General features: G+C 37.3%; 1 non-coding gene across 1 annotated transcript; it reads right to left on the reverse strand.

The window, feature by feature from the left end:
• Positions 1-8,135: 8,135 nt before the first annotated feature.
• On the reverse strand, positions 8,136-8,242 carry LOC136171247 (U6 spliceosomal RNA). Its single transcript, XR_010663798.1, has one exon. It is a non-coding gene; the product is annotated as a U6 spliceosomal RNA (small nuclear RNA).
• Positions 8,243-10,428: the final 2,186 nt, after the last annotated feature.

Here is a 10,428-nt window from a genome sequence, read left to right on the forward strand (position 1 = left end):
CACAGCGGGTCCAGGTGCACAATACTACAGTCCCAGGACATGACTTCAGTGGATCCGTGCTGGTAGACTTGTGAAAACAACTGAGGGACCCCAGGGCCAACTGCTGGCATTCTAAGGCTGAGCTAGGGCCAACAGATGGGGCCAACAACGGTGCACGTTGTGTAGTGGCAGGTGGCACAACAGAGCACACTCACCAGTGAACAGCTCTAGCAGAGAAACACCCTGGCTCCTCTCCCAGTGGGAGTGCCCTGTTCCCGTCTGCCTGGCACTGCAGCTCAGAAACAGATCTGGGGGCTTCCACTCCAACAGTGAGGGAACAGATCCAGGCCCTGACAAGGCACTGGCAATCACAGAGCAAAGAGAAGGACCCACTCAATAACCAGGGCAGGCTCTGATCACCACACCAGTCACACCTCCTACCAAGGGGATAATACGTCCAGCATACACCAAGGAAAGAATTGGCAGGCAAGTACACTAAAAACAGTCCTCACACCAAAAAATATTAAACCCACACAGGCTAGGGCTACACAAGGATACTCCCACATAAAAATAGCCCTCTAGGACCGCAGTAGAAAATTGTTCCTCCTAAACTCATACAGCAAGAGAAATATTAGTAAAATAAAGAAGCTGAGAAACTATGCCTAATGAAAAGGAAAGAGAATTCCCCTGAAAGAACAAACGAAACAGACTTCTTCAATTTAAAAGACAATGAACTCAAAAAGGAGATAATGACAATACTGTAGGGACTAACAAAGTCTATCAACAAAAATGCAGATTACTATAAAAAGAAACTAGGAAAAAAAAAACAACACAGGGAAAATTTCGACCGAGATAAAAGTTGAGCTAAAGGCATTGAATAGCAGAATGAATAATGCAAAAGAACGAATAAGGGTCCTGAAAGATAGAATAATGGAAATCACTCAATCAGAATAGTAGACAGAAAACCAAATGAAAGAAATGAAAACAGTATAAGAGATCTATGGGATAATAAAAAGCATGCCAATCTATGGATAACAGTGATTTCAGAAGAGAGAAGAAAGGAGACTGAAAATATATTTGAAGAAATTATGGCTAAAAACTTTCTAAACCTTAAGAAGGAAATAGATATCCAGGTACAGGAAGCACAGAGGGTCCCAAACAGACCTACACCAACACATGTTATAATAAAAATATCAAAAGTTAAAAACAAGAGAAGATTCTAACCTAGAGGGTTGGGATGGGTGGGAGGTAGAAGAAGTTTCAAGAGAGATAGCACATATGTATACCTATGGCTGATTCATGTTGATGTGTGGCAGAGACCAACATAACATTGTACAGCCATTGTACTCCAATAAAAAAAAAAAAACAGAAAAATAAATAAGTTTTAAAAAAGAGAGGATTCTAAAGGCAGTAAGAATAAAAGAGTTTAATTACAAAGGAACCCTATAAGGCTATAAGCTGATTTATCTACAGAAATGGTTGCAGACCAGAAGGGAGTAGTAAGATATATTCAATGTCCTGAAAGAGGAAAACCTGCAAACTAGGATATTCTAACCAGCAAGATTATGATTCAGAGTAGAGAAAGAGAAAGAATTTCTCAGAAATTCAGAAACTAAAAGAATAAAGTAATACCAAACTTATCCTAAAGGAAATACTGAAAGGTCTTCCCTAAACAGAAAAGAAGAAAGAATCTATATAGAAAAGAGAAAAACACAATTGGAAAGTAAATCACTTAAATAAGCCAGTACACAGAACTGAAAGCAATGATAACCACAATGGGCAGCAAAAGGATGGACATGAAGATGTAAAAGAGGATATCAAAATAAGAAATGAAGGGGAGGGGAGAATAAGAATATGTAGTTTTTTTTTTTTTTCTAGAATGTGTTTGAGTCTATATGACTACTAGCCTAAGGCAAGTAGATATAGGAATGGGTAAACATACCTGAAAAAGAGGGTAACCACAAATTAAAAACATACAACATATTCATATAAATCAAAAAGAACATAAACATAATACAAAAGAAAATCGAACTACAAAAGGAAAAAGAAAAGGACAAAAGAAGAAATATAAAATCAACAGAGAAACAAGGTTTAAAATGACAGTAAATACATTTCTATCAACGATTACCTTAAATGTCAATGAACCAAATGCTCCAATCAAAAAACACTGAATGGCAGATTGAATTTAAAAAGAAAAAGAGCAAGAGCCTCCAATATGCTGCCTAGAAGAGACCCACTTTAGGGCAAAGGACACATGTTGATGGCAAGTGAAAGGGTGGGAAAAGATATTTCATGCAAACAAATAAGAAAGCGGGGCTTGCAATACTCATACCAAACAAAATAAACTAAAACAAAGGCTATAAAGAAAGATAAGGGCACTATATAACAAAAAAAGGATCAATACAAGGAGAAGATACTACACTCATCAACATAATTACACCCCATTCAGGAACACCCAAATATATAAAACAAATACTAAATGACATAAAGGGAGAAACTGACAGGAATAAATTAATAGTAAGAGACTTCAAAACCCCACTTACATCAATGGACAGATCTTTGAGACAGAAAATCAATAAAGCAATAGAGATCCTAAGTGACATAATAGAATAGTTATACTTGATATTTTCAAGACATTACCTCCAAGGGAAGTAGAATATACATTCTTTTCAAGTGCACGTACCAGTCCGCAAAACAAGCTTCAAAAATTGTAAGAGTATGGAAATTATTCCAAACATCTTTTCTAACCACAATAGCATAAAACTAGAAATCAACCACAGAAAAAGAAATGAGAAAAAAATTTAATGAGACTAAACATGTTACTGAAAAATCAACGAGTCAATGACAAAATCAAAGAAGAAATTTTAACATACCTTGAGGCAAATGACAATGAAAATACAATCATAAAAGATCTATGGGATGTAGCAAAACAGTTCTTAGAGGGAAGTTCATAGTGATACAGCCCCTTCTTTAAAAAAAAAAAAAAAAAAAAAGAAAAATCTCAAATAAACAACCTAACCCACCACCTAAAAGGATTAGAAAAGGAAGAACAAAGAAAATCTTATGTCAGCAGAAGGAAGGAGATAATAAAGATCAGAGAGGAAATTTAAAAAAAAATAGAGATTAAAAACAATAGGAAAAAATAAAACCAAGAGCTGGTTCTTTGGAAGGGTAGACAAAACTGACAACCTCTGGCCAAGCTCACCAAAAAGTAAAAAGTCCCAACTAAACAAAATATTAAATGAAAGAGAAGAAATCACAACAGATTAACAACAGAAATACAAAAAGCATAATAGAATACTAAGAATAATTATTTGCCAACAAATTTTCAACCAAGAAGAAATGGACTATTTTCTAGAAACATACACCCCACCAAAACTGAATCAAGAACTAAATAACTTGAAAAGAACAAACACTAGAAAAAACAGAAACTGTAATTAAAAAAAAAAAAAAAAAAACTGCCTACAAACAAAAGTCCAGGGCCTGATAGCTTCACAGGTGAATTCTATCATTCATACAATGAAGAACTTATAACTATCCTTCTCAAATTCTTTCAAAAGGCTGAAGAGGAAGGAATACTCTTAAAGACATCCTATGAAGCCACCATCACCCCAATACCAAAACCAGACAAGGATATTACCAAAAAGATAAAATTAGAGACCAAAAACTTTGATGAATACAGATTTAAAAATTCTCAACAAAATATCAGCAAACTCAAATCCAACAAGACATAAAAAAGATCACATACCACAACCAAGTGAGACTAATCCAAATTCACAAGGATGGTTCAACATATGCAGAGTAGTCAATGTGATACACCACATTAATGAAAGAAAAGGCAAAACCTTTTACACAACCATCTCAACAGATACAGAAAACATTCAATAAAATTCAACATCCATTCAGGATAAAAACTCTTACCAAAGTAGGTATAGAGAGAACATATCTCAACATAATAAAAGCTACCTATGACAAAAGTGAAGCGAAAGTCACTCAGTCATGTCCAACTCTTTGCAACCCCATGGACTATACAGTCCATGAAACTCTCCAGGCCGGAATAGTGGAGTGGATAGTCGTTCCCTTCTACAGGGGATTCCAACCCAGAGATTGAACCCAGGTCTCCCACATTGCAGGCAGATTCTTTACCAGCTGAGCCACCAGGGAAACCAAATCTATGACAAACACACACCCATAAAATACTCAACATGAAAAGCTGAAAACCTTCCCCCAAAAATCTGGAACAAGGGAAGGATGCCTGTTTTCACTACTTCTCATCAACATAGTATTGAAAGTCTTAGACATAGCAATCGGATGAGAAAAAGAAAAGATATTCAAACAGGTGTGGAAAAGGTAAAATTGTCATTATATGTAGACAATATGATATTATACACAGAAAACCCTAAAGACTTCAAAAAATCTACTAAAACTGACAAACGAATTCAGCAAGGTAGCAGGATCCAAGATTAACATACAGAAATTGGTCGCATCTCTTTATTAACAATGAAATAGCAAAAGGGAATGTAAACAAGCATTCCTTTTAAAAAGCACACCCCATCTCACACAAAATTGTAAAGCAATTATCTGCCAATTAAATTTCTGTTTAAAAATTTTTTTAAAATCACACCTTCCAAATTAAATACTTAGAAATAAACTTGAAGAAATAAATTCCTACATCAAGGAGGTGAAAGATACATATGCTAAGAACTTAAAACATTAATAAAGGAAATTGAAGATGATTCATAGAAATGGAAAGATAACCCATACTCTTGTATTGGAAGAATTAATATTGTTGAAATAATCATACTACCCAAAGCAATCTACATATTTAATATGATTCCTATCAAATTATCTATGATACTTTTCACTAGAACAAATAATCCTAAAATTTATATAGAACAATAAGACTCATAACTGCCAAAGAAATCCTGAGCAGAAAGAACAAAGCAGGAGGCATAACCCTCCTAGACTTCAGACAATACTACAAAGCAATAGTAATCAAAAACATCATGGAATTGGCACAGAAACAGGCATATGCACCAATGGAAAAGAAAAGAGGGCCCGGAAATAAACCCACACATCTACGGACAATTAATCTTTAATAAAGGAGGGACAAATATACAAACAAGAAAAGACAGTCTTTATAGTAAGTGGTGCTAGGGAAGCCAAGAGATACCTGGAGTAATAAGCAACTTTGGCCTTGGAGTACGAAATGAAGCAGGGCAAAGGCTAACAGAGTTTTATCAAGAGAACACACTGGTCATAGCAAATTCCCTTTTCTAAGAACACAAGAGACGACTCTACACGTGGACATCACCAAATGGTCAATACAGAAATCAGATTGATTATATTTTTTGCAGTCGAAGATGGAGAAGCTCTATCAGTTCAGTCACTCAGACATGTCCGACTCTTTGTGACCCTATGAATCGCAGCACACCAGGCCTCCCTGTCTATCACCAACTCCCGGAGTTTACTCAAACTCATGTCCATCGAGTCGGTAATGCCATCCAGCCATCTCATCCTCTGTTGTCCCCTTCTCTTCCTGCCCCCAATCCCTCCCAGCATTAGGGTCTTTTCCAATGAGTCACTTCCTCGCATGAGGTGGCCAAAGTATTAGCATTTCAGCTTCAGCATCACTCCTTCCAATCGACACCCAGAACTGATCTCTTTCAGGATGGACTAGTTGAATCTCCTTGCAGTCCAAGGGACTCTCAAGACTCTTCTCCAACACCACAGTTCAAAAGCATCAATTTTTTGGCACTCAGCTTTCTCCACAGTCCAACTCTCACACCCATACATGAACAATGGAAAAACCATAGCCTTGACCAGATGGACCTTTGTTGGCAAAGTAACGTCTCTGCTTCTTAATATGCTATCTAGGTTGGTCATAACTTTCCTTCCAAGGAGTAAGCGTCTTTTAATTTCATGGCTGCAATCACTATCTGCAGTGATTTTGGAGTCCAAAAAAATAAAGTCAGCCACTGTTTCCACTGTTTCCCCATCTATTTCCCATGAAGTGATGGGACCAGATACCATGATCTTAGTTTTCTGAATGTTGAGCTTTAAGCCAACTTTTTCACTCTCCTCTTTCACTTTCATCAAGAGGCTTTTTAGTTCCTCTTCACTTTCTGCCATAAAGGTGGTACCATCTGCATATCTGAGGTTATTGATATTTCTCCCGGCAATCTTCATTCCAGCTTGTGCTTTATCCAGCCCAGCGTTTCTCATGATGTACTCTGCATATAAGTTAAATAAGCAGGGTGACAATATATAGCCTTGATGTACTCCTTTTCCTATTTGGAACCAGTCTGTTGTTCCATGTCCAGTTCTAACTGTTGCTTCCAAACCTGCATATAGGTTTCTCAAGAGTCAGGGTCAAATGGTCTGAAATTCCCATCTCTTGAAGAATTTTCCACAGTTTGTAGTGATCCACACAGTCAAAAGCTTTGACATATTCAATAAAGCAGAGATAGATGTTTTTCTGGAACTCTCTTGCTTTTTTGATGATCCAGCAGATGTTGGCAATTTGATCTCTGGTTCCTCTGCCTTTTCTAAAACCAGCTTCAACATCTGGAAGTTCATGGTTCACATATTGCTGAAACCTGGCTTGGAAAATTTTGAGCATTACTTTACTAGCTTGTGAGATGAATGCAATCGTGCAGTTGTTTGAGCATTCTTTGTCATTACCTTTCTTTGGGAGAAGCTCTCTACAGTCAGCAAAAACAAGACCTGGATATGACTGTGGCTCAGATCATGAGCTCCTTACTTTAAAATTCAGACTTATAGGGTAGAAAGTAAGGGAAACCACTAGGCCATTCAGGTATGCAAATCCCCAATGATTATACAGGGGAGGTGATGAACAGATTTAAGGGGTTAAATCTGGTAGATAGAGTCCCTAAAAAACTATGGACAGAAGTTCATAACATTGTACAGGAGGTGGTGATGAAAACCACCCCTAAGAAAAAGAAATTCAAGAAGGCAAGGTGATTGTCTGAGGAGAGGGAGAAAGGGAAAGATATAATATACCCAACTGAATGCAGAGTTCCAGAGACTAGCCAGCAGAGATAAGAAGGACTTCTTAAATGAACAGTGCAAAGAGGCAGAGGAAAATAACAGAATGGGAAAGACTAGATGTATCTTCAAGAAAACTGGAGATACCAAGGGAAAATTTTATGCAAAGATGGGCACAATAAAGGACAGAAATGCTATGGACCTAACAGAAGCAGAAGATATCAAGAAAAGATGGCAAGAATACACAGAAGAACTATACAAAAAAAAAAAAAAAAAAAAGGTTTTCATGACCCAGATAACCACAATACTGTGGTCACTCACATACAACCTGACATCCTGAAGTTTGAAAACAAGTGGGTCTTAAGAAGAATTATGACAAACAAGGCTAACAGAGGTGATGGAATTCTAGCTGAGCAATTTCAAATCCTAAAAGATGATGCTGCTGAATTGCTGTACTCAATATATCAGCAAATTTGGAAAATTCAGCAGTGGCCACAAGATTGGAAAAGGTCAGTTAATATTCCAATCCCAAAGAAGGGCAGTGCCAAAGAATGTTCACGCTACCATGCAACTGGGATCATTTCATATACTAGTAAGATTATGCTCAAAATCTTTCAAGCTAGCTTCAGTTGTACATGTACCAAGAACTTCCAGAGGCACAAACTGGATTTAGAAAAGGCAGAGGAACCAGAGATTGAATTGGCAACATTTGTTGAACCACAGAGAAACCAAAGTAATTCCAGAAAAAAAAATCTGCTTCATTGACGACATTGAAACCTTTCACTGTGTGGATCACAACAAAACTGTGAAAAATTCTTAAAGAGATGGGAATAGAATTCAGCTGTGAAGCCATCTGGTCCTGGGCTTTTGTTTGCTGGAAGATTTCTGATTAAAGTTTCGATTTCCGTGCTTGTGATGGGTCTGTTAAGATCTATTTTTTTCTGGTTCAGTTTTGGAAAGGTATACTTTTCTAAGAATTTGTCCATTTCATCCAAGTGGTCCATTTTATTGGCATAGAGCTACTGGTAGTAGTCTCTTATGATCCTTTGTATTTCAGTGTTGTCTGTCGTGATCTCTCCATTTTCATTTCTAATTTTGTGAATTTGGTTCTTCTCCCTTTGTTTCTTTTTTTATTTTCTTTCTTTTTTTAAAATATGGAACACTTCACGAATTTGCGTGTCATCCTTGCACAGGGGCCATGCTAATCTTCTCTGTATCGCTCTAACTTTAGTATATGTGCTGCCGAAGCGAGCACCTCCCTTTGTTTTTTAATGAGCCTTGCTAACGGTTTGTCAATTTTGTTTATTTTTTCAAAAACCAGCTTTTAGCTTTGTTGATTTTTGCTATGGTCTCTTTAGTTTCTTTTGCATTTATTTCTGCCCTAATTTTTAAGATTTCTTTCCTTCTACTAACCCTGGGGTTCTTCATTTCTTCCTTCTCTAGTTGTTTTAGGTGTAGAGTTAGGTTATTTATTTGACTTTTTTCTTGTTTCTTGAGGTAAACCTGTAATGCTATGAACCTTCCCCTTAGCTCTGCTTTTACAGTGTCCCATAGGTTTTGGGTTGTTGTTTTCATTTTCATTCATTTCTATGCATATTTTGATTTCTTTTTTGATTTCTTCTATGATTTGTTGGTTATTCAGAAGCGTGTTATTTAGCCTCCATATGTTTGAATTTTTAATATTTTTTCCTGTAATTGAGATCTAATCTTACTGTACTGTGGTCAGAAAAGATGGCTGGAATGATTTCAATTTTTTTGAATTTCCCAAGGTTAGATTTATGGCCCAGAATGTGATCTATTCTGGAGAAGGTTCCATGTGCACTTGAGAAAAAGGTGAAATTGATTGTTTTGGGGTGAAATGTCCTATAGATATCAATTAGGTCTAGCTGGTCCAGGTGCTGGGAAAACTGGTCAACCGCTTGTAAAAGAATGAAACTAGAACACTTTCTAACACCATACACAAAAATAAACTCAAAATGGATTAAAGATCTAAATGTAAGACCAGAAACTATAAAACTCCTCCGAGGCAAAACACTCTCCAACATAAATCACAGCAGGATCCTCTATGGCCCACCTCCCAGACTATTGGAAATAAAAACAAAAATAAACAAATGGGACCTAATGAAAATTAAAAGCTTTTGACAACAAAGGAAACTATAAGCAAGGTGAAAAGACAGCCCTCAGATTCGGAGAAAATAATAGCAAATGAAGCAACAGACAAAGGATTAATCTCAAAAATATACAAGCAACTCCTGAAGCTCAATTCCAGAAAAATAAATGACCCAATCAAAAAATGGGCCAAAGAACTAAACAGACATTTCTCCAAAGAAGACATACAGATGGCTAACAAACACACGAAAAGATGCTCAACATCACTCATTATCAGAGAAATGCAAATCAAAACCACAATGAGGTACCATTACACGCCAGTCAGGATGGCTGCTATCCAAAAGTCTACAAGCAATAAATGCTGGAGAGGGTGTGGAGAAAAGGGAACCCTCTTACACTGTTGGTGGGAATGTAAACTAGTACAGCCGCTATGGAGAACAGTGTGGAGATTTCTTAAAAAACTGGAATTAGAACTGCCATATGACCCAGCAATCCCACTTCTGGGTATACACATTGAGGAAACCAGATCTGAGAGAGACACGTGCACCCCAATGTTCATCGCAGCACTGTTTATAATAGCCAGGACATGGAAGCAACCTAGATGCCCATCAGCAGACGAATGGATAAGGAAGCTATGGTACATATACACTATGGAATATTACTCAGCCATTAAAAAGAATTCATTTGAATCAGTTTTAATAAGATGGATGAAACTGGAGCCCATCATACAGAGTGAAGTAAGCCAGAAACATAAAGACCAATACAGTATACTAACGCATATATATGGAATTTAGAAAGATGGTAACAATAACCCTATATGCAAAACAGAAAAAGAGACACAGATGTACAGAACAGACTTTTGGACTCTGTGGGAGAAGGCGAGGGTGGGATGTTTTGAAAGAACAGCATCGAAACATGTATATTATCAAGGGTGAAACAGATCACCAGCCCAGGTTGGGTGCATGAGACAAGTTCCTGGGGCTGGTGCACTGGGAAGACCCAGAGGGATGGGGTAGGGAGGGAGGTAGGAGCGGGGATCGGGATGGGGAATACATGTAACTCCATGGCTGATTCATGTCAATGTATGGCAAAAACCACTACAATACTGTAAACTAATAAGCCTCCAACTAATAAAAATAAATGGAAAAAAAAAATAAAATCTTAAAAATTGTTATGCCCGATGTCCGAATCCCCGAGCGGGAAGAAAAAAAGTCTTCTAAGACAATGCAACTCGCAAAAAAAGGGAAGTTTATTACTGACTCGAGCCAGGGCCTTCTGCCTCACCCATCACAGTGGTGCAGGGTCAGAAAAAGCCCCGAGCCCAAGCTGTTA

This window comes from Muntiacus reevesi, chromosome 6 (assembly GCF_963930625.1).
Source record: "Muntiacus reevesi chromosome 6, mMunRee1.1, whole genome shotgun sequence".
NCBI lineage: Eukaryota > Metazoa > Chordata > Mammalia > Artiodactyla > Cervidae > Muntiacus > Muntiacus reevesi.